The 24,332-nt window shown below is 46.5% G+C and overlaps 1 protein-coding gene across 2 annotated transcripts in view; it reads right to left on the reverse strand.

The window, feature by feature from the left end:
• The window catches only part of SRPX (sushi repeat containing protein X-linked), a 100,053-nt gene that overhangs the window by 75,383 nt on the left and 338 nt on the right, over nucleotides 1-24,332 (reverse strand). The gene's annotated exons all lie outside the window — the stretch shown is intronic.

The following is a 24,332-nucleotide window of genomic DNA, read 5'->3' on the forward strand; positions in this document are numbered from 1 at the left end:
GGCAAAAAGGACAGATGAAGACATCATCAGAGGCAGTAGCCGGTTGGACACCTACAAGGAGATTATAAACATGAAGTCTTGTATTCCTCTTCCCACTTTAAGCTCTACATACCCAGTATGGGGGGAACTGGCAGACTTGGGAGAGAATGGTCAGCTAGTTGCCCAGATTGTGAGCTAGCAGGTGAAGCCGCTTCTAAAACAAAAGAGAAAGCAACAGTGACCAGGAAGAAGACAGACACTAAACCACAAAAGACTAGTTTATCCTACACCGAACCAACTGCACTGGGAATACCAATTAGGTTCACTCTTGGGGCCACTTGAGAATGACACAGATGTGCTGGAAGATGCTAGAAAGAAGAACCGAAAAAATGACCAAGGTGGGCTACCTTTCATAGCAAGTAAATAAGTAAAAAAAGAAGAAAAAAAAAGAATAAAGTTTGTTGAATGGTGAGAAAACTTTAGATTTATAGCCTGAAGAAAATTAAACTTAAGGGAAATAGAATCCTTGTGTTTTGATTTGATTTCTCCTGGATAAAAATAGAGACAAGGAGACTCACTCTGTATAATTCCAAAAGTGAAAACCAGGGACAGTGTCTGGAAGTTATCCAGAGGCTGGTTTCACCTCCATTTGAGGCAGGACTTTCTAAGGCTTCGAGACCATCTTGGGACACCGTCAAAGCTCACTGAGCCTGGACATGTTCCCACAAAGCTGGAGGATGCTGGGGGGGCAAGTGAGATGGGGGTTCCTACTCTGGGGATTAGGCTGGAGGTCTAAGGCCCTTTCCAAGGTTAAAGTCTATGGTTCTCTGGGCTTCCCGGGTGGCGCAGTGGTTAAGAATCCGCCTGCCAATGCAGGGGACACGGCTTCAAGCCCCGGTCCGGGAGGATCGCACATGCCGCAGAGCAACTAAGCCCGTGCGCCACAACTACTGAGTCTGCGCTCTAGAGCCCGCGAGCCACAACTACTGAGCCCACGTGCCACAACTACTGAAGCCCGCGCGCCTAGAGCCTGTGCTCTGCAACAAAAGAAGCCACCGCATTGAGAAGCCCGAGCACCGCAACGAAGAGTAGCCCCCGCTCGCTGCAACTAGAGAAAGCCCACGCGCAGCAATGATGTCATTGAAGAACAACCTTTGGGGAGGGAGGGATGGGCAGAAAGATGGAGGAAGGGACAAAAAAAGACTCTAAACATAAGAGAGAGGAATACTAAAAGGCAGAGTGCTGAACACCTACAAAAGATCATTCCATCAGCTCTGGGGAGGAGGGATAGATCTATGGCTTTCAATCCACCGTTGGTTACACACTTGGGCTCCTGCTCCTGTAAAAGAAAGGTGGGGAAGGGGGGGAGACAGAAGCCTCAACAAGTAAGCATTTCCTATACCTCAGATTCAAAGTAAAAGCAGAGAAACAAGAGGTGTCAGCGCTGCCATTTTAAAAATAAGCTACAGCCTCTCACACATATTATATTGTTGGAGCCTCAGAGCACAATGTGCAGGAAAACTATAAATCCAGATGTGCCCTGGCTTGTTAGCAGCGTGCACAGCAAATATTAAACAAGCAAGAACCCCAGGGTGGGGCTAAGATCCCTGCATGATTATCGGTCTGATTTTTGGCTACAGCAAATGCCTCTTTTTAAGTAGGATTCAGCAGCGCTGATGGTACAAAGATTATGCAGGTGCCAGGAAGCAAAAGTACCCTGGAGAACAGGATAAAAGGGCTTTAAGAGGGAAATGAATTTTTTTTTTTTTTTTTTTTTTTTTTGCGGTACGCGGGCCTCTCACTGTTGTGGCCTCTCCCGTTGCAGAGCACAGGCTCCGGACGCGCAGGCTCAGCGGCCATGGCTCACGGGCCCAGCCGCTCCGCGGCATGTGGGATCTTCCCGGACCAGGGCACGAACCCGTGTCCCCTGCATCGGCAGGCGGACTCTCAACCACTGCGCCACCAGGGAAGCCCAGGGAAATGAATTTTTAAGATGGATGAGAGAGGTGACTTGTTGCACAATAAAGGGTATTAGTAGAATATTAAGTTTGGAAGCCCAGGCACAAAATCAGGGCTCATGCCCTATGCTACTGGTCTCCTATGCTTTTCCCAACCTGTCCACCACCAGTCATCCCTATTCTGTAGACTTTTTATAAATGTTTTATTTAAAGAAAAGCGCATAGTTCAATGACTTGTCCCAAACTGAACACACCCAGGTCAAAGCGCTCAGATCAAGGAATGGATCACGCCACTGTCCTAACTTCTGACACCATTACAAGGTGACTTCCTTTCATATACTTAAAAAGTGCAGAAAAGAGGGACTTCCTTGGTGGTCCAGTGGTTAGGACTCCGCACTTCCACTGCAGAGGGCATGGGCTCGATCCCTGGTTGGGGAACTAAGATTCTGCAAGCCTGACTTCCCTGGTGGCGCAGTGGTTAAGAATCCGCCCGCCAATGCAGGGGACACAGGTTCGAGCCCTGGTCCGGGAAGATCCCACAGGCCGCGGAGCAACTATGCCCATGCGCCACAACTACTGAGCCTGCGCTCTAGAGCCCGCGAGCCACAACTACTGAAGCCCGCACCCCTAGAGCCCGTGCTCCACAACGAGAAGCCACCGCAATGAGAAGCCCACGCACCGCAACGAAGAGTAGCCCCCGCTCACCGCAATTAGAGAAAGCCCGCGTGCAGCAACAAAGACCCAATGCAGCCAAAAATAAATTAATTAATTAATTAAAAAAAAAAGATCCTGCAAGCCATGTGGCGCGGCCAACAAAGAAAAAAGAAAAAAAAAGAAAAGTGTGGAAAGAAAGTTGAGAGCAGACGAAAAACTCAGTGTGGTATCTTTGGTTGTGAGTGGATTAAAAATCCAATGTGGTGTCCTGAGAGGTGAGGTTCTGCGAACAGCACAGTGCCTTTCTAGAAGACCTGGAGTAAAACAATGGAGTGGGATGTTAGGAAGCCTCATCCACCTCTGCGACCACCCAGTTGTGTGCCTGTGGCCAGCCCCACCACCCCTCAGAGCTTTGGGTTCTTCCTGTTTAAACGTGGGGTCGGTGCGTTCTATTGAAGATTTTCAAAGTAAGACACAGGCATTGTATCAGAGGGAAAGACTTGATTTCAAGAGTGTGGGCATGACTTACCTGGTGGCACAGTGGTTAAGAATCCGCCTGCCAATGCAGGGGACATGGGTTTGAGCCCTGGTCCGGGAAGATCCCACATGCCACGGAGCCACTAAGCCCGTGCGCCACAGCTAAGGAGCCTGCGCTCTAGAGCCCGTGAGCCACAACTACTGAGCCCATGTGCCACAACTAATGAGCCTGCGTGCCACAACTACTGAAGCCTGCACGCCTAGAGCCCGTGCTCTGCAACAAGAGAAGCCACCACAGTGAGAAGGCCGCGCACTGCAACGAAGAGGAGCCCCCGCTCGCCGCAACTAGAGAAAGCCCGTGCGCAGCAACAAAGACCCAATGCAGCCAAAAATAAATAAATTTTTAAAAAGAAAACAAAAAAAGAGTGTGGGCAAAAGGATACAGATGAAGAGGGAGATGGGACTGATAAATGACAGTTGCTGGAGAAAAGGAGAGAGGGTCTCAGATAACAGTGTTGGATGCTCTAGTTGAAAGGAGCATCGTTCCATCTTAGACTTCAAGCCTGATTTATAGTCCGAAAGTGTTTTTCTAAGCTAATGATGAATTACATGTCAACATTGTTGGTTCACAAGACAAGACTTCAAAAGAGCCTATTAAATTGGGGGATTTGGCTTTGTGGATGTTTTCAACAGAACTTGGATGTTAACACTAATGTTGTTTTCTGAACCTCAGCTATCACTGAGGAATTATGCTACAGTCATTTTCAGACATCTGCTCAAAATAAGGATGTGTGACTGGTTCATCTGTGATTAGAAATAGCTTGGGTGGTGTAGGAAGCTGAGCTAATTACTGTGCTAGGGCCACCTCGTACATGACCTGCGCAGAGAAGCCACACCCTTCCTCATACTTCACTCTTATAGATAAGTGTCTATACTTTCAGTTGTGTTTTAAAGCTGCTTACCAATACTAGTGCCCAAAGAAAAGCAATTAATTGAAAAGTTTACCCGAAGCCTCATCTGCATGAAAGATTATGTTTTACTGACGCTCTCCCAATTCCACAATTTCCATTTCTCAGACTGAAGGCAGGATTGTTCAATCGCTACTATAGGACACACAGCATTGGATGCATAATCAGTCTGCATGGTTATGTTCCTTTAATTATTAACATATATTTGTTGGCATTACCTCATGAGAAAAAAAGCTTTGGATGGAACTGGGTTTGCTTAAAGGAACAAAAGTAACTTATACCTGTGTCAGATACAGATACATGATCCTTTTGCACTTTCAGTGTGACTCCATAAGAGCAGTATTCTCCACTTTTTAAATTATGATTCTTTTATTCTCTCATCCTAGTAGATATATCTTTGGAAAGCAGAAAGTGTTTTCCAGTGATAAGCATTCCAATCATTTCTCTAAATCGTAATATTTATAAAACCTCATGCAAAAGAATTTTCACCATCTGCAACAAAGTCGAATCAAAAGTTATTTATCACGGTCTAATAATCTACTTGGTACCACAGTCAAGAAAATGTAGGAAAGAAAGAAAAGAAGAAACAAAAGAGAGACAGAAAGAAGGAAGGAAATGATCTATTTGACCACCATGAAAATGATCATGTAACTTTAGAAAAACAGGTCACAAGATTCCAATTTCGGGTAAGATGGAGTAATCACACTCCAACTCGTCCTTCCTACCAAATGCAACTAAAAAACCTGAACAAAGTGCATTAACAGCTATCTGAGGACTCTGAAAAGTAAACGTGGAGAAGAAGGCAGAATTTGAAGTACCACTGAATTGGTGGTGACGTTCCCCTGGGAAGAACTCAAGTCAGCCCAAATACAGAAGTAGACACTGGATGCTGAGAGGGTTCCAGAAGAATCTCTCTAGCTCTGGTTCAAAGAGTGGGAAAGAGGATTCCTAATGCTCAGAGAAAGTGGGGAAAATTCTCCAGTTTTTGCTTGTTTGCTGTCTTTGTTGTCTTGTGTCCCAGTCCCCAGGTAATCTTGTGGTGGCAATGGGCAGCTATAGCAATAGCAACATAGGTCTGCAGGCACCTAAGACTCTGGGTAAGGGGAACTTTTCTTATTGGAGAAGCTGTGGTCTCAAGAGGGTGGGGAGATCACCCATGGCTTTTTGCCCTTCTCTGTCTTCCCCTTGCTTGGTTTATTTTTCTCAAGCTTTTTTCTCTATTGTTCAGGGGACTGTAGGACAAGATCAAAAGGTCTAACATTCAAGGCATCAGAGTTCAAGAAGGAGAGAAGAAAGTGCAGTAGGATGCAGCTAAAGCGGTACTTAGAGGGAAATTTAGAGCACTAGACACTCATATTAGAAAAAAGGAAAGGTCTCAAAACAATAATCGCAGCTTCCACCTTAACAAATTAGATAAAGAAGAACAAAATAAATACAAAGGAAGAAGGAAATAATAAAGGTAAAAGCAGAAATCAATGAACACAATAGAGAAAAATCAATCAAACCAAAAGTCGATCCTTTGAAAATATTCATATAATTGATACAACTCTAGCAAGACTGACAAAGAAAAAGAAAGAAAGAAATTACCAATATCAGGAATAAAGCAGGGGATATCACTTCAGATACTATGTACAACTCTACACATAACTTTGACAACTTAGATGAAGTGGACCAATTCCTCGGAAATCACCAACTACCACGAATCACCCAGGATGAAATCAATAACCTGAATAGTCTCCAAATATTAAAGAAATTAAATTTGTAGTTGAAGTCTCCAGGTCCAGGTGATTTCACTGGTGAATTCTACCAAACATGTAGAGAAGAAATAACACCAATTCTGCAGAATCTCTTCCAGAAAGTAGAAGAGGAGAAAACATGTCCAAATTCATTTTACAAGGCCAGCATTATTCTGATGCCAAAACCAGATAAAGAAATTACAAGAAAATAAAACTACAGGACAATATCTGTCATCAACATAGATACAAAAGTCCCCAATATAATATTACCAGATAAAACTCAGCAGTACATAAAAAGGATAATATACCAACATCAAGTGTCATATACACTGTGAACGTAAGGCTGGCTTAATAGTTTAAAAAAATCAATCATGGGCTTTCCTGGTGGCGCAGTGGTTGAGAGTCCGCCTGCCGATGCAGGGGACGCGGGTTCGTGCACTGGTCCGGGAAGATCCCACATGCCACGGAGCGGCTGGGCCCGTGAGCCATGGCCGCTGAGCCTGCGCATCCGGAGCCTGTGCTCCACAACGGGAGAGGCCACAGCAGGAGAGGCCCGCGTACCGCAAAATTAAAAAAAAAATCAAACAATAAAAGAAATCAATCAATGTAATCTACCACATTAACAGACTAAAGAAGAAAATTCACATGATCATATAATTGACACAGAAGAAACATCTGTCAAATTTTAACATCATGACAAAAACTCCCAGCAAACCAGGAAGAGATGAGAACTTCCTCAACCTGATGAAGAAAATCTACAAAAAGCCTACAATTAACATTATACTTCATGGTGAAAGATTGAGTGCTTTCCCCCTGTGACTGGGAATAATGCAAAAATAAATGCAAATAATAATCCACCCTCACCACTCTTATTTAACATTATATTGGTTGTCCTAGCCAGTGCAACAAGAGGAAGGAAGGAAGGAAGGAAGGAAGGAAGGAAGGAAGGCACATAGATTGGAAAGGAAGAAGTAAACTTGTCCCTATCCACAGGTGGCATGATTATTTATAAAGAAAATCCTAAAGAATCTATGAAATAACTCCTGAGGTTAGCAAGGTTGCAGTATACAAAGTCAAAACACAAAAATCACTTGTATTTCTATATACTAACAAAGAATAGTTAGAAAATGAATTTTTTAAAAATATCATTTCCAATAGCTCCAGAAAACAAAATACTTAAGTATAGTTGACTCTTAAACAACACGGGTTTGAACTGTGTGGGTCCACTTATGCAGATCGTTTTCAATAAATATATGGTCAGCCCTCCATATCTGTAGGTTCCGCATTGGCTGATTCAACCAACTCCATATCATGTACTATGTTTCTGAACTGTGGTTGGTTGAATCTATGGATACGGATTCTGCGGATATGGAGGGCCTACTATGGGACCTGAGCATCCACAGATTTTGGTATCAGCGGCAGGTCCTAGAAATTAATCCCTCGCAGATACCAAAGGATGACTATATAAATCTAAAAAAGCATATGCCAGACCTGTATACAAAAAACCTCAAAACGCTGATGAAAGAAATAAAAAATGATCTATATAAATGGAGAGATAACCGTGTTGGTGGATTAGAAGATTCAAAATAGTAAGGATGTTATATCTCCCCAAACTGATTAATAGATTTAACATAATTCCAATCAGAATCCCAGTGGGCTTTTTGGGTAGATGTAGACAAGCTTATTCTAAAGTTTATATGGAATTTTTAACCAAAACAATTTTGAAAAAGAAGAATAAAGCTGGAGGAAGCACACTACCCAATTTTAAGACTATTTACGAAGCTACAGTAATCAAAATAACGTGGTATTGCTGAAGCAATAGGCACACAGATCAATGGACCAGAATAAAGAACAAACAATCAGCAAAAAACCTGCCAATTAATTTTTGAAAAATGTGCAAAGTGAATTCAATGGAATTTATTATATGTCAAGTATACCTCAATAAAGCTGCTTTAAAAAAACAAAAACAAAAACAAAAAACAACCTGTGTAGGGACTTCCCTGGTGGTTCAGTGGCTAAGACTCTGCGCTCCCAATGCAGGGGCCCCGGGTTTGATCCCTGGTCTCGGAACTAGATCCAGTCCTGCATGCCGCAACTAAAGATCCTGCATGCTGCAACTAAAGATCCCGCACGCCACAAAGATCCCGTACACGGCAACGAAGATCCCGCGTGCTGCAACTGAGACCCGGCGCAGCCAAATAAATAAATAAATAAATTCAAACAAAACAAAACCTGTGTATTCCTCTCACTGTTTTTTTTTTTTTCATTTTAGGAATTTCAGGAATGTTAAATGCATGAAGGGGGCCTTTGGGATTCATAGAAATGGAAAATTATTTTTGATACTGCAGCTGTTCATCCAAGCTTCTTTAATCAAATTTAGAAACTAGGTGAAAAATATTCTGTTACTTACTCCTTATGTAATCAGTGTCCTTATTAAGCATTCAGCATTGAATTTAACATTAGGTCCTGGAGAAAAAATAATATATGAAAATGTAAAATAATCCATTTCAGATTACAAATGAATTCAAAGAAAAAATTAAGGTCAAAGTAAATCTCTTAGATATTGATAGTGCCAAGGAACAACTAAAGCTCTTTGTTAAGGGGCACAAATGATGCAAGTTCCTTGAAATGAAAGGACATAAGAACACTTGAGGGCAGAAAAAAGTAGGTAGTGGGAGATTTTTTTAGGGAGACCTAAAAACCAGGCTGGCTTGGAAAAGCATGGTGGGAGACACCCACGTCCACTTGAGCTTACAGTAAATGACCTGCCTCAAATTGCTAGTGGCCAGTGGTTACCTAACAGTCATGGTCAGCAATCTGTGGGTGTCTGTCACATAAAGTCCAGTGAGGGAGAGAGAGAAAATGGCTAGTCAGCCCTCTACAAGGAACAGAAATGTATGCAAGTTGTTTTTTGGAAGTTCTAACCATAACTTATATTTGCACAGTGCATTACAGATCACTCCCCTAGGAGAGCAGGTGGCATTGTTCACATTTGGCAGATAAAAGCAGGAACGGGTTTGGTCAAGTTTATCCAGCTAGTAGGTGAATAATGATGTTGAGCATCTTTTCATATATCTTCTTTGGTGAAGTGTCTGTTAAAATATTTCCCCCACTCTTTAAACTGGGTTACCTGTTTTCTTATTGAGTTTAGAGAGCTCTTTATATATTCTGGATAAAAATTCTTTATCAGATATGTCTTTGCAAATATTTTCTCCAGTCTGTGGCTTGTCTTTTCATTCTCTTAACTTTGTCTATCAAAGAACAGAAGTTTTAAATTTGGATGAAGTACTTTTTTTTTTTTGCAGTACACGGGCCTCTCACTGCTGTGGCCTCTCCCGTTGCAGAGCACAGGCTCCGGACGCGCAGGCTCAGCGGCCATGGCTCACGGGCCCAGCCGCTCCGTGGCATGTGGGATCTTCCCGGACCGGGGCACGAACCCACGTCCCCTGCATCGGCAGGCGGACCCTCAACCACTGCGCCACCAGGGAAGCCCCCCTTTTTCTTTTTTTTTTTTACTTTTTATAGCTCATGCTTTTGGTGTCATAACTAAGAAAGCCTTGTCTAACTCAAGTTTGTAAGGATTTTCTCCCACATTATCATCAAGAAGTTTTATAGCTGTAGTGTTATATTTAAATCTATGACCTATTTTGAGTTACCTCTTCTTTAATAAAGTGTGCCTTTGATGAAAATAAAGGAGAGAAGTACTAGGGAGTAAAGAACAAAGGTGACGCCAGTACCAGTCAGCATTGGGAAATGGACCTTGGATATTCCCAGGACTCCGCATTTATTCCGTTCTATGGACCTGCAATGAATCTGGGCATGCCACATTCTGTAGCTAAACAGCCTAATACATTTGGATAGCTAACCTGGGGTCCAGCAATTAATCAGAATGCTCCCAGGAAACATCCTGGGAAATTAAGCTCACATCTCCAATACACTCTTCCAAACCAGCTCTGTAGTGGATTGCTTGCAAAGTTGGCCACCAACAATTCCTCCCACCCTGCACATGTATACCACTCTTCCCATCTTAAGAGGTGGAATCTATCCACTACCACCACCACCCTGAAAGCAGCTGTGCTTAGCAATTTGCTTTGATGAATAGAACGTGACGGGAGTGACTGACGTGCCTAGGCCTTAAGTGTCCTGGCAGCTTTGGCTTTCATCCCCTGGGAAGCCATCTGCATGTTAAAAAGTCCATTTACTCTGCTGGGGAGAAAGGCAACTGTAGGGGGGGGGAAGAGAGAGAGAGAGAGAGAGAGAACATAGAGAATAGGAGACTGTAAAGAGGTAGAGAGAGAGGCCCAGCCGGCCCAGCCATTCCGGTCATCCCAGATGAAGTGCCAGACACGGGAGGGGAGCCATCTTGGATTTGCCAGCCCCATATGAGCTGGCCCGGCCAACATCACATTAAGCAGAGATGAACCATCCCCACTGAGCCCTGCCCAAACTGCAGAACCATGGACAAATAAATGGTGGTTGCTGTTATAAGTCACTAAGTTTTAGGATGGTTTCTTACACAGCAATAGCTAACTGAAACACTCCTCAAGCTTCCTCGTAGAAGTCTGCCTTACAGTTCGCTTCCTAACCTAGACAGCTCTATTCAGCAGGCATCAATTCAGCAGTAGAAAGAACTCTGAATCTTGGGTTAAGTTCCAGCTGAGCCATTATTTGTGTGAATGCCCCCAGAAGACTCTAAGATAAGGTGCAGGTGGTTCATTTGGGAGGCATCCCGGGAGGCACACTCACAATGACAGACTGGGGAAGAGAGGCAGGGAAGGGAGGAAACTCAATAAACGTACCGCTGGCTGGGCAACCGTGGCTCCACCCTACTGGGGACTCTTCCTCCCTCTTTTGCATCCAAACCTCAGCTTTATGTAATTTCTTTCCCCATTAAGGCTACTCCCCCACTTTTAACTTTATTTCATCCAGGAAAAGAAAATAATAGTGGTAAGGTGGGGGACTGGTAAGAGAGTGACCCCCGCCAGGCATGAGGTCTCAGAGATGTCCCTGCTTCTACAGCTGCTTCACCTGAGAGGATGCTCCATCCTCCATTCAAGCTCTTTTGCACAAGACCCCATAGGGACAACTTTAGGCAGAGTTGATGGTACCCACCGTCCCCAGGCCCTCCGCCTTGAATTAGCAGAGACAATTAAGACAGCATGTGGCTTGCGCCATTTTAATTTTGGTCATATTTTACACGGCTAACAAAAAGAAAGTTAAAAGGATAACTTTTATAAATGAAGGCATTACCCTTGTCCAAGGGAAATTTTTTTTTTCCCAGTTTAGTCTCCTTCTATTATTTAATTTTCGGCTCATTGTCTAAAGCTGGAAAAGAGGCAAAACAGGAAAAAGGCACCTAACTCTGTGGAGATCAGCACAAAGCAAAGGCCCTCAGCAAATGCCAACTCCGGTTCCCACCAAGGGCATTCCCGAAGCCCTGGAGGCTGACTGTTGGCATTCAACACAGTCAGAACCAAAAAAGGTCTAGCCTTTAAAGTAAAACCAGACAGCGGAACAAAAGCAACAGCGTATGTGGTCTTCCAAAGGCTCAACTGTCCTCCACAGAGGTCAACTGAGACACAGTCAAAATCCAAGAAGGGAGCGAGGCTGCAGCGAGGCCTTCAGCAGAAGGTTCCTGATCGAGGCACTGGCTGAGGGAGACTCTGAGGCTGGATTCGAGCTCTCTCTTGCTCCATATTCACACTGGGGGGCCATCACATCACCTCTGTTTCCTGGCAAACGTGGTGCTTCTGCTTCTTTACAATTCTGCTCAGAAGGCGAAACCACATCGAGAAGCTGCCTCACCTCCATTTAAACAAAGATACAGAAAAGATCTGGGCAGCAGAACTCGGGGGATTCCTCTCACCTTCAAGCTCGAGCCTCACTGCCACTGGGATTTTCAAACTAAGTGACAGTACAGCATTGACAAACTCTCTGATGGCAAAGAAATGAAAAGCGTTCACCTGCAGGTCCAAGGCTGTAACACCACCGGCCCTGATAGCAAAGGAGAAAGTTCTAGAATGAAAGGGAGGGAGCTGAGCTCTGAGAAGGAACGCACAGCTACCCTGGGCTAAGAGGCTCTGTCTGGGGACAAACCACTTCCTCAGATCTGAAAGCTTCCTGAGACTTTCCATGGACAGAAAGAGGGCCACTCACTGTGGGCAAGGGCACCAGCAAAAGCCACTTGGACCTCACTGACTTGGAAAGATGGGTTTGGGATTTGCACGAGGAAATTCTGCAGAAGAGGAAAGAAGAGTATTCTGAAAGGAGACAATGTTTAGAGGAGGAGAGAAATACATCCCAATGGCTGCTCCCAGCTTTCTTCACATTTTAATACACAAAAATGTTGCAAAGAACACAACGTTTACAACAGCCAAACGTTGGCAGCTTTCAACTGGAGTAAACTTCTTTTAACCAAGTAGGCACAGAACTGCCTAGCAGGCCAGAAGTGGGACAGATGGTGTTACCCAAAGATTTTTTTTTCCGTTCTTTCCCCTCTTTATAGCCTGCAGTGCTCACTGCCACCAGTAAATGCTCCAGGCAATTCAATGTCATCTTCCCAAAGGACCTGTGCTGAAACCCAAAACACAGTTCCCTTTAAAAACAACAAATAAGAAACACTAGTCTATTAAGATGCTGTGAGAAAATAACTTGGAAATGTCCACACCAGTGGTTCTCACACTCGAGCGGGCATCAAAAGCACCTAGAGAGTTTGTTACAACACGGTTGCTGGCCTACCTTCCCCCAGGCCCAGCTTCTGATTCAACAGCTCTGGGGTGGGGCATGAGAATTTATGCATCTATTAAGTTTGTAGGTACTGCCGTTGCCGGTGGTCTGAGGACCACACTTTCAGATTCTGTGGTCCTTGTTAATTGTTCTCTCCCAGAGGGGAACAATTACGTTAGCATATCGATGACCCTGAGCCATCCTGCAGTAAAGAAACCTACGGAACTTATTTACCATGCATTCTGCTGCCCATAGAACATCTAGGAATCTCTCTGGGAAGCAGCGCTTCAAGGAAGCCACTTTGGGAAAATGTTCTACTAGGGATGGTCCTGACCAGCAGAAAGATCACAGGCTCCTGAAGGAACAGCCACCAGCAAGAGGCAGACAGCCAAGTCAAAGCCTCAGCAGCGATCGGGGTAAGGGGCAGTGAAGGGCTTCAGGCCACACCATAGAGCAGGACTGTGGCAGGGCAGCAGGTCTGGAGAGCCCCGAGCCTGTGGTCCAGAAACCCATGCAGCATCCAGGACGTCTCAGGAGGTAGCCAAGGCCAGTCTGCCTACAGCTTTGGATCAGGACCCTAGGCCTTGGCCAAGAATTGGTGAGAATAAACGGTCCCAGTTTCTAGAGGCTATCAGGAGGTTACCAAGCCTCAAACAGAGAGAATGAAACACTCAGTTATCTGTCAGATAAATGTGTTCAGGGCTAGTTATAGCATGCGGGCCTAGGCATCTTAAAAGACCCCCTGACTAAGGCCGAGACGGGTCCTGAGCTGAGCATCATGGTGAAGGCGCAGGAGCCACAAACACTTAGGGATCTTGTTAAAGGGAGGCTCTGATTTCATAGGTCTGGTTTCTACATGACTGTAGAGCTCCCTGGCCAAGCAGGTCTCAGTCTATACTCTGAGTAGCAAGGCCCTAATTAAGGGGTTGGCAAACTATTTCTGTCAAGAGCCAGAGAGCAGATACTTTCAGCTTTGCAGGCCATATGTTCTCTGTCACAACTACTCAACTCAGCCACTTATCACGAAGTAGCCACAGACAACACCCAAACAAATGAGTGTGGCTGGGTTCCAGTGGCACTGATATCTAAATTTCAGATAACTGTCACGTGTTACGAAGTAGGCTCCTTTTGATTTTTTTCAACCACTTGAAAATTTTAACACCATTCTTAGCTCACTGGTCATACAAAACCAGGAGTTGGGGTGCTGTGGCTTGGCAAGACTTAGTTTGCAGACCCCTACCACAGATTGCTGCTCTCCCCACCCCAGGTCTGCCAAAGCAAGACACACAGAGGAGGGGGGATCAGGGAAACCTCATCTCACCAGACTCCCTGGGTAATCCCGATGAAGCCTGTCCAGATATTGGGTTGGCCCAAAAGTTCGTTTGGGTTATTCCATACCATCTTACGGAAAAACCCGAACAAACTTTTGGGCCAAGCCAATACCACTGCTGGGCTGGGAACTACTTATTCACTCAAAGCCCTGAAACGGTGGGAGGGCCCCCCTTTTAGTGCTAACAGTTCAGCCTTCCTGACTTGCCCAGTTCAGGGGGGGTTGGGGGGCTTCACATGAGGGGTGGGGTGTGCTGTCCTGACTTCCCCATTGGTGTCAATCTCACCCATCCTCCAAGGGGCTGCCTTCTCCCTAAGCCCGGCGGCGTCGGTCTCTGGCACAAAGATGTGTAGCCCCTGTGTCTTTAAGGGTTGGTCAGTTGCAGAAATTCTCAATCCCAGGACAGGGTTTTGCTAGAGAGGCAGGGACCGCCCTAATCACACTCGTGTGGCCTTTTTTTTTTTTTTTTTGCGGTACGCGGGCCTCTCACTGCTGTGGCCTCTCCCGTTGCGGAGCACAGGCTCCGGATGCGCAGGCTCAGCGGCCATGGCTCACGGGCACAGCCGCTCCGCGGCATGTGGGATCTTCCCGGACCGGGGCACGAACCCGTGTCCCCTGCATCGGCAGGCGGACTCTCAACCACTGTGCCACCTGGGAAGCCCTGTGTGGCCTTTCTTAAAGAGCTGCAGTTATTTCTAAGCTGCAGCTGAGCTGCTGGGCAAAGGCACGTGAGGACCCTGTTACCCATCACCGAAGATGTGCTTTGCTACTGCTGGCCGCACTCCAGGCAGGAGGACTTCAAAGGAGATGAAGTCGAGTGCACCCCGAAGAGTTGGGTTTGTTTTTGAGTTAGAAGAGGGAGCAGAAAACGAAAGTCTGTACACGCTTATCTCAGGAATGTCGGGGACTTAGGAAAGGAAGTCTAGAAGATGCCATGATGACGGCAAAGCCAAGGGAAGAAGGGAGAGAGGAGGGAGGACAGCTATTTGGCGGCCCTTATAAACAGGCCAGCCACTCCGTCTTGGCAAAGGGCTGAATTCACCCAGCGGACCAGTCCTTCTCAAATTTCACTGTGTATAAGAATCATCTGCGGGACCTTGTTGAAATGCATATGCTGATTCACTAGGTCTCGGGTGGGGCCTGAGCTTCTGACTCGCTTGCTAGGCTCCCAGGTGACCCAAGGATTCAAGCTCGCGAGGATGCCGCTGACACACAAGCACAGCTTTTTGTTTTGTTTTTCTTTTTAATAGAAGCAAACTGTCAAAGCACATGGCGCCCATAGCTCTTTCCCACCTGGGGCTGAGCTACGGACACCCAGGACTGCAGCACAGATGGGTGTCCAGGGAGTTGTCTACACCACAGCACCCACCATCACACCCGTCCAAAGAGCAGGCGCGGTCTCACACCGTGCTGCCCTCCACTCTTTAAGTCTTGAGTTCTGGGCCTGCCTCTCTATCCTTTTCCTACTCAGCACAAAGTCTGTCCCCTGACCAAGCCCTGTGCCCACGCATTACACGTGCCTAGACAAGGCATCTTTTTCCAGTCCACCCAAAGGCACCTTATGGACTAGCCGCGCCCTGCAGCCAGCAGTGAGAGGGTGGCAGGCATCCTTAGATGACTCTCGCCAATATCCTGCCACAGCTGGCAGCACAGACACTGCTTTGTCACTCAACCCTTGAGTGGATGCTGTTAATGAACTGAGCTTTCATGACATCACTTAACCAAAAAGACAGATAATCTCAAGAGCTGATAAAAATGTAGAGAAATCAAAACCATCACACACTGCTGGTGGGAATGTAAAAGGGTACAGTCACTTTGGAAAACAGACTGGCCGGTCCCCAAATGGCTAAACACAGAGTTACCATATGACCCAGCCATTCCACTCCTAAGGATCTACCCAAGAGAAATGAAAACATAGTCCACACAGAAACTTGTATATGAATATTCACTGCAGCATTACTCGTAATAACCCAAAAATGGAAGCAACTCAAATGTCCATCAACTGATGAACAGATAAAATGTGGTCTGTCCATACAATGGAATATAATTCAGCCATAAAAAAGGAGTCAAGTACTGATACCTGCTACAATATGGATCAATCTTAAAAACATTATGCTAAGCAAAAGAAGCCAGACACGAAAGGATACTGTGTGATTCCATTTATATGGAACGTTAAAAATAGGAAAATCTAGAGACGGAAAGTACTTAAGCAGTTGCCTAGGACTACGGAGAGGGCGTGGGGAGCAATGGCTAAAGGGTGTGGAGTTTCTTTGGAGGGTAATGAAAATGTTCTAAAACTGTGATGGATACACAACTCTGAATATACTACAAGTCACTGAAGTGGTTTAAATGGGGAAATGGTATGTGGATAATATCACAATAATGCTGTTAAAAACAGCATGACCTATCAGCTGGGGTGCTCAAAGCAAGTGGCATAGAGAGGGATCCTTTGGGACCTCGACAAGACGGGGCAAGGGCTAGCTCTGGGGCAGCAACTTCTCAGAGCCCTGAGGAACACCCAAGCAGCCCCGGGTGTGAGACTCTGAGATTGCGGCCAAGTGTTGGTATGAACAACCACGCGGAAATACACCAGGGCGCGGCTCTGGGAGTGCCCGAGGTGCCACTGATCCTTGCCTGCCTATCCCTGGTGCCCGGCCCGATGCCTAATGTGTAGTGGCTGCTCAGAAACTGAACTCTGTCCCTGCCTGTGGAGGAAAGGGAATCCTGGAGTCGGGGACTGAGTTCTAAGGCCAGCTCTGCTTCTAACTCCCCGTGTGACCCCAGACAAATCCCTTCCACTCACTGAACCTCAGGGACTCATCACTGAGACGTGGGGAGTTCCGTCTCGGGCGCCCTCCCAGGCTGAGATGCCACATGAATTAGGTGGCCCATGCAGGGGAGCCTGGATGTGGATGAGAAGCTCCTGTGGGCATCTAGATAGAGCCCGAGACACCCAATCAGCAGGTCAGTCCCGGCCAGAGGTGTGCTCCCTTACAGATTTCACCGAGACCCACCGAGAGTCCCCCGGGGGCCAGGCTCCCTGCTCGGCCACAAGGGCACAGAATGAACAAGACCCCAGTGCCTGCCCACGTGGCTGAGGCCGTCGGGTCCGTGAGTAGCTCCTGGTGAAATAGTATGACCCTCCTCTTTGAAAAGCGGACTTCGAGTCGAAGTGGAAACAGGATTTCAACCTCAGATATTTAAAGGAACCGGAGAGTTTGTGTGGCAAATGCTGAGTCAGTGGCAACAAGTCTGTCAGAGTTCCTAGAGGGAACGGCCACACTGGGGGCAGAGTCTCAGAAGGCCGGGGACGTGGCCAGGCCACCGCTTCCTCACCCCTCCACCAGGGGCCTGCCAAAGCTCGGCTCAATTCTCGCTCGCCCCGTGGCCCTCATTGAACCAGTGTTTTGGAACATTCTTGAATCCCTGGGACTGGTAGGGTCATCAGCTCAGCCACCCACACAGCTAGCGGCAGGCCAGAGGCATTCAGCAGAGGGTCCTGGGCTGCGCTCGGTATGGAAGAGATAGATGTTCATCAGCCCTAACTGGGCAGACGCTGCAAAGAGCCAGTGACAACAGGGGGAACAGCATGGAACCCATCACACAACAGGTCACTGTAAGAGCAGGGCAGAAGAAACAGGGCAACGATCTTCCAAGGCCAAGGCAGAAAGTCCACCCCCAAATTCTATAATTGGATCTATTACTCATTAAAAAAAAAAAGCTTTAAAACCAATATACTCAATTTACAACACCAAACCTCTGGGATAATCCACGCCACTATGTCCAAACCCATTTATCTTCTCCCTGGAGAACAACGTATAAAGAGGCATGCAGTATGAGCTAAGGATTACGGGGCAGTGAATCACTCAGCTCGGGAATGATGACTCCAGAAGTTTCTGAGCCTAGAGTGTGCCCGTAAGACCCACGTGCAACCAATTATCATCTGGGCAACTTGGGAGCTCAGCAAAGCTACCAGCGACTTTTCTCTCAAAGAAGCTTTATCCTTAAATCTTTTATCTGAAAAATCCTGCCCCCTCCCCCCAAAGTCCCTGGTGTTTCTAAGTCTCCTAGAAGATTGTCCTGGGGCGATTTGAAATTCAAGAGCCTCAGCAATTAACTATGCTCCAACTTGTTGCCTGTCCAAATGGATCTTTCGTTCAGAGTCCTGCCAATTGCCTCTGATACCTCGCCTTTCTTTCTCTTTGGGGATTAGCAGCTTGGAAATTCTGGTTAAATCCTGCAGGGATATTGAAACAGAATGTGTTGATTCCCTGTCACAATTACCTCAATCATTCAATCAACCCACAAATATCCACTAAAGATCCTGCCCCTAGTCCCAGACACTGTGCTAAGTGACACCGTGCTGTGCCAAGATGCCAGCCCAGACCTGCAGGTAATTACCACCTATGATTAGGACTGTTTTGTTTGGTGTCGATTTTTAAATGAGGAGAATGGGAAATTGTACCGCTGGTTATAATTCCGGAGGCCACCTGATCATTGGTTCAAAGTTCCCCTACTCTGGCAACTTCATCGTACTTTCTATGTTGACTTTTGTGCCCATTAAGTGCACATTCTCTCATAGAATTCACAAAAGTATCTGGTGAGGAGTGATTTTGAATTGGGATAGGGCCTTCTCCCCAGAAAAAGAACACCCACACAGATTTTTGTTTCCAATTTCAAAATGTTCTTAGAGAAGGAAGCCCAGAGACACCCTGCATTAACCTTCCTTGGGCCTGTAGTTGTCACTACCACTGGCATCAGCATCGCTCAACATCACTCTGCAATCTCCGGGCCCAGGGTTCCTGCGTGGCTCCTCTCTGTGCTTCACAGGGCTTGTGGACCCATCTGTGTTATAATATTTACCCCCATGGATAACCTGGTGTCTATTTCCCCACAAGACAGAAAGCTATTGACAGAAGGAATTCCCTACCGTTTTCATCCTAGTATCCCATGCACTCCATCCTTCCATGTCCACTTTAAAAAGAAAGTCTCTGGATAGAGCCAAGGTTCCAAGAGAGCAGGCAGAATTCATATATCCAAGAGAAAGATCCAGGCTTAAAAGACGCCATAAACAATGGCCAATAAAAGCCGACAGTCAAGAAATCACACAATCAAGAACTGAGGACTAATACAACATTGTAAATCAACCATACTCCGATAAAAGTTAAAAAAAAAAAAGAACTGAAGGGCTGGCTTGAGAAATTCCTTATGAACTGGAACCCAGGCAAGGCGATTATTCACACTGCTATTTGGAAATGAATCCTTAACCTGGGTATTGATCATAATTTGGCTGCTAGAATTTCAGACTACGTTGCAACCTGGCAAGTCAACCTTCTTCTCGTGAAACTCGATCTTCACTTTCAATTACCCATTTGAGTTGCATTCTCTGAAAGGGGAGTTGATGCAGCACACATATTTGCGTTGACTAAGGAAACCATTCAAGCCCTTTGGAAGGGGCTCTAGCAAAGCGGCCAACGAAAATAATAAATGCAAACTCCGGCTTGTGGCTGCAGTGTCTCTCATCCTACAAACCCCAGCGGAGAAGGTTATTGCTCAAAGGGAGGGTGTTCACGGATTTAAAAGCAAACGTCTACAGCCAGCAAGGCATCGTCCCTGTGTATGTAGGTTCATGGTGGCACAAGCCCTGTTTACCTGCACGCGTGTTTCTCTCAGCTCCTCCGGCCAATGGTCTGTCACCCGAATTGCAGGAACTATTAACTCGATAAGTACAAATATCCACTTGGCTCCAGGGTCTTGGCTAGGCACCGTGGGAAATACAGAGGGGTAAGACAGAGCAGTGCCCTTCCTTCATGAGCTCAGAATCTACAAGCGTAAAGGAATGCATAGCTCATTGTAAGGTATGGCATGTATGATAAATATCACACGAGAGATATGAAACACCGTGGGTGTTTAAAGGAAGGCAGAAGCTTCCCAATCAAGGGATCAAGTAAAAGTTTCATCGAACTGGGGGGTGTCGCTGGACAATGGGCAGAATTTAGACACACATGTGGCTGCGGGGAAGCATTCCAGGTGCAGAAAGCAGTAATCACCAAAAAGAGGGAAAATGGGACTCCAGGTCCATAAAAACAGGTAGTCTACTTTAGCCAGATTTTAGGAAGCCAGGAGAGAAGGACTGGAAAATTAGGCTGTGGCCAGCTGCCCTGTTTTTTTTTAATAAATTTATTTATTTATTTTATTTTTGGCTGTGTTGGGTCTTCGTTGCTGCGCACGGGCTTTCTCTAGTTGCGGCGAGCAGGGGCTACTCTTCGTTGTGGTGTGTGGGCTTCTCACTGCCGTGGCTTCTCTTGTTGCGGAGCACGGGCTCTAGGCGCGCGGGCTTCAGTAGTTGTGGCACGCAGGCTCAGTAGTTGTGGCTCGTGGGCTCTAGAGCGCAGGCTCAGTAGCTGTGGTGCACGGGCTTAGCTGCTCCGCGGCATGTGGGATCTTCCCAGACCGGGGCTCGAACCCTGTGTCCCCTGCATTGGCAGGCAGATTCTTAACCACTGCGCCACCAGGGAAGTCCTGCTCTATGTTTTTGAGTAGAGCAATGCGATCAAAACAGTACTAACGTTGCCTCAATTTTAAAAATTAGAAATAAAATGTTAAAAAAAAACAGTACTGAAGTAAAGCTGTACTTAAAAGAACAGTATCTGGCCATAAAAAGTAGAATGAGTTGCTATAAGAGAGACTAAAAGTGAGAATGTTATAGAAATCACCAAAAAGAAAAGGGCAATATTTCAACTACAGTGTGAGGAAGGTCTGAAGACGGTGCTTTAGCGATGGTTTCTGGTGTCTCTTTCAGCTCACAAATCTGGGAAATAAGGAACAGTAATAGCAGGATACCGTACTGAAAGTGTTATCAATAAGAAAATGCCAGTTGAAAATGCCCTGCTCTCCCCAGCATTTTCCTTTTTAATGCAGAGGAATTTTGTCAGCTGATTACATGTTTTAAACCCAAATAGAAATATCTAGCCTAACCTGCTCCTAATGTGACTTTAATTGTATATCCTGAGCCAGGTGTTCAGTTCCTAATACTTATCTCCAAATGTGGCATTTTAAAAGACTGCTTTGGCTGGTGTGCTCTGGTTTGGCTTTTAGCCAACCCCACTCGGTTTTCCTGGCTGGTGAAACCACACTACTTTACCAGTTTTCTCCAGGCATCAGATTCATGGAGCCTTTCTTAGTTGGCCATAGCGTTCATCCTCCATCTTCAGCCTTGCTTGCAGAAGGAGGTGCAGTGAACCTCCAAAATCTCAGATGTAAATGAGGCTTCAAGAGTTCAGGGCTTCCCTGGTGGTGCAGTGGTTAAGAATCCGCCTGCCAATGCAGGGGACACAGGTTCAAGTCCTGGTCCGGGAAGATCCTACATGCCGCGGAGCAACTAAGCCCGTGTGCCACAACTACTGAGCCTGCACTCTACAGCCCGCGAGCCACAACTACTGAGCCCACGTGCCACAAGTACTGAAGCCTGCACGCCTAGAGCCTGTGCTCCACAACAAGAGAAGCCACTGCAATGAGAAATCCGCACACTGCAACGAAGAGTAGCCCCCGCTCGCCGCAACTAGAGAAAGCCCGTGCGCAGCAATGAAGACCCAAGGCAGCCAAAAATAAATAAAATAAAAAGAGTTCATTTAAGAACATAATAAAACGGAAATGCAAAGCAAAACCACAATGAGGCAGCGCCTCACACCTGTCAGAATGGCTATTATCCGAAAGACAAGAAACAGCAAGTGTTGGCAAGAATGCGGAAAAAAGGCAACCCTTGTGCACTGTCGGTGGGAATGTAAATTGGTGCAGCCACTATGGAAAACAGTATGGAGGTTCCTCAAAAAACTAAAAATACAGCTACCATATGATCCAGCAATCCCTCCTCTAGGTATTTATCCAAAAGAAATGAAAACAGGATCTCAAAGAGGGATCTGCATCCCCATGTTTACTGCAACATTATTCACGAGAGCCCAGTTACGGAAACAGTCTAAGTGTCCATGAACCGATGAATGGATAAAGAAGATGTGGTATACACATACAATGGAATATTATCCAGCCATAAAAAAAAAGAATGGAACGTTGCCATTTGCGACAACATGGATGGACCTAGAGGGCATTATGCTAAGTGAAATAAGTCAGAGAAAGACAAATACCGTATGATCTCACTTAATATACTGTGGAATCTAAAAAATGAAACAAACAAGCAAAACCTAAGCTCATAGATACAGAGAACAGACTGGTGGTTGCCAGAGGGGAGGGGGAGTGGGGAGTGGGCGAAATGGGTGAAGGGGATCAAAGTGTACAAACTTCCAGCTTTAAAATAAATAAGTCATGGGATGTAATGTACAGCATAGTAACTATCGTTAATAATACTGTATTGAGAGTAGATCTTAAAAGTCATCCCAAGAAAAAAGAATTTTGTAACTACGTACAGTGATCGATAGCAACTAGACTTACTGTGGTCACCATTGTGCAGTGCATACAAATATCGAATCACTATGTTATACACGGGAAACTAATGTGTTATATGTCAATTATACCTCAATAAAAGCAAAACCAAAGAACAGAGTAAGAATACTATCTTATAGGCATACAAACGCAATCCAACACAGACAACTTTGCTATGAATTTTCCATACATTTCATGTGGGTTTTTATAGACACTGCGTCTTTGCTAGGCCACAAAGAATAAATCAGAGAGCCAGAAAAGCTGCATCAGATTCAAAGATGGAAGAACTCCAGAGACCTTCTAGAAGTGGGAATGGGAATGATTTACTCTCTCTCTGACAGATTTGCTATTAAATCTCAGATGTTTATATAAGTGGGGGAGGGGAGATGCCGATGGGGCCCTAGATCCCCATCTCCCTCTTTCAGAGGTTCCTGATTCCAGGCCTCTTACCAGAGACACAATGTCCACTTGCTGAGAGACTGCCTCTGAAATGATCTTCAAAATCTCTCTGTCACACAGCACTTAGGGTGAACTCAGCTGACATGATTCGCCTCAGGACCCACAGGCCTAGAGAGTCTCCCCTCCCCAGCCTTCCGAAACCTCTGGCTTGGACTGAAATACCCTCCGTTGGAATCAACAGCCCCAGCAGAGCACATTTCCTGAAAGACCTCATTGGGATGTGCCAACTTGGGGGAAGCCTGCAGGCTGGCGCCAGAGGGAGCTGGGCCAGCCAGGGCCAGTTCCCAAAAGTAGTGAGTGCCCAAGCTGGAAACCCACGATTCTGTGGGTGGCTGGGTCCTGGCAGCAAGCTACGCTGTATAAGGGTAGAAGCTGAGGGAAGGAGAGCAGAGGGCAGGGTGAGGGAAGGGAGGAAGGTCAAATGGAAAGAGAGAAGAGGCCCCTTGACTGAGGAAGGCTCTGCCAGACAGATGTACAGGCGGCTTAGAGACGCCTCCCAGTTCAGCAGGAAAGGCTGCTTCTAGCTTCTCAACTTCTCCCCCTGCACCCTGTCCAGTACTGGCTTGCCCCTCCCCTCTACCTTCATATTAACCCGACTCCTGCTTGGGGGGTGGGGGCACTAACCTGCCCGGGGAACAGGGGGCTGGCCCTTGCCTGGCACAGAGGATAAAGTCTCCTTTCCACTTTGCCCTGAATCAGTTCCTACCAAAAAGCTTAACACTTACAACAGTTCAAAACGCAAATGTTCCTCACTTTACACGTTTGATTCATTCATTCATAAGGATGTGCAAGGAATTTCCAGCAGCCATCCCTACATCTCCCAAGCATGCCATCTGGGAACCCTCCCCCCTCCATCCTTCACCCAGAACTCGGTAGGTTCGTTTCTCAGACCCCAGACTTAAACCACCCACAGTGTTGAAAGTAAAGCCAGATATTTGCCCGCCACGTCACCCACTTTCCCATTAACACTAAACTAAAATGTGTCCATGGATTTCCTCTCCGGGGCGACAGGGGTGCATCCATGTTCCCCAGCTCCCCCGAAGCTCTTTGCTATCTTAAGACTCTTGGATGAGGGAGTCAGCTGGACCTTTTTAAAGGGCATCTCCAAAGAAGGTTTTGTCCACACCAGAAGAGTTCTAATAAGTACCAGGGTCCCCTTAGATGCTACAGACCACGCCCCCCAGCAACAAGAAGCCACACCCCCTGTCTAGCAGAGCCCGCGTGTGTAGTCCTCTTTCCCTGGGGCTAACCAAGCGCCTGCCACATGTCACCGCTCTCAGCTGGCACCTCTCTCCCGGAGGTGCAGACTTTCTCGGAATCCCCAGCAGGGGGGGTTGGGGGATGCGGGAGAGGCTCCGCCCGGGCCTTCCACGAGAGTCTTTTACTGTGGCTCGTGCCCTGCAGCCCCAAGGGGTGGCCTGGGGCCTCGAGTTGGAGGGGGTAGGGGCTCCTTCCAGGATGAGCTGCCAGCCACCTGGTCCCTGGCCGCAGGCAACTGTGTGAGAGGCAAAACTCCGGCGGGGTGAGAAAGTAACCCGCGGCCAAACTTCTCCTGGTCGCCTCCAGCGCCAACGGGGGTTTGATTGGTCCCCCTGGAACCCCAGGCGCA

Source organism: Grampus griseus (genome assembly GCF_964374135.1).
Source record: "Grampus griseus genome assembly, chromosome: X".
NCBI classification, from domain to species: Eukaryota; Metazoa; Chordata; class Mammalia; order Artiodactyla; family Delphinidae; genus Grampus; species Grampus griseus.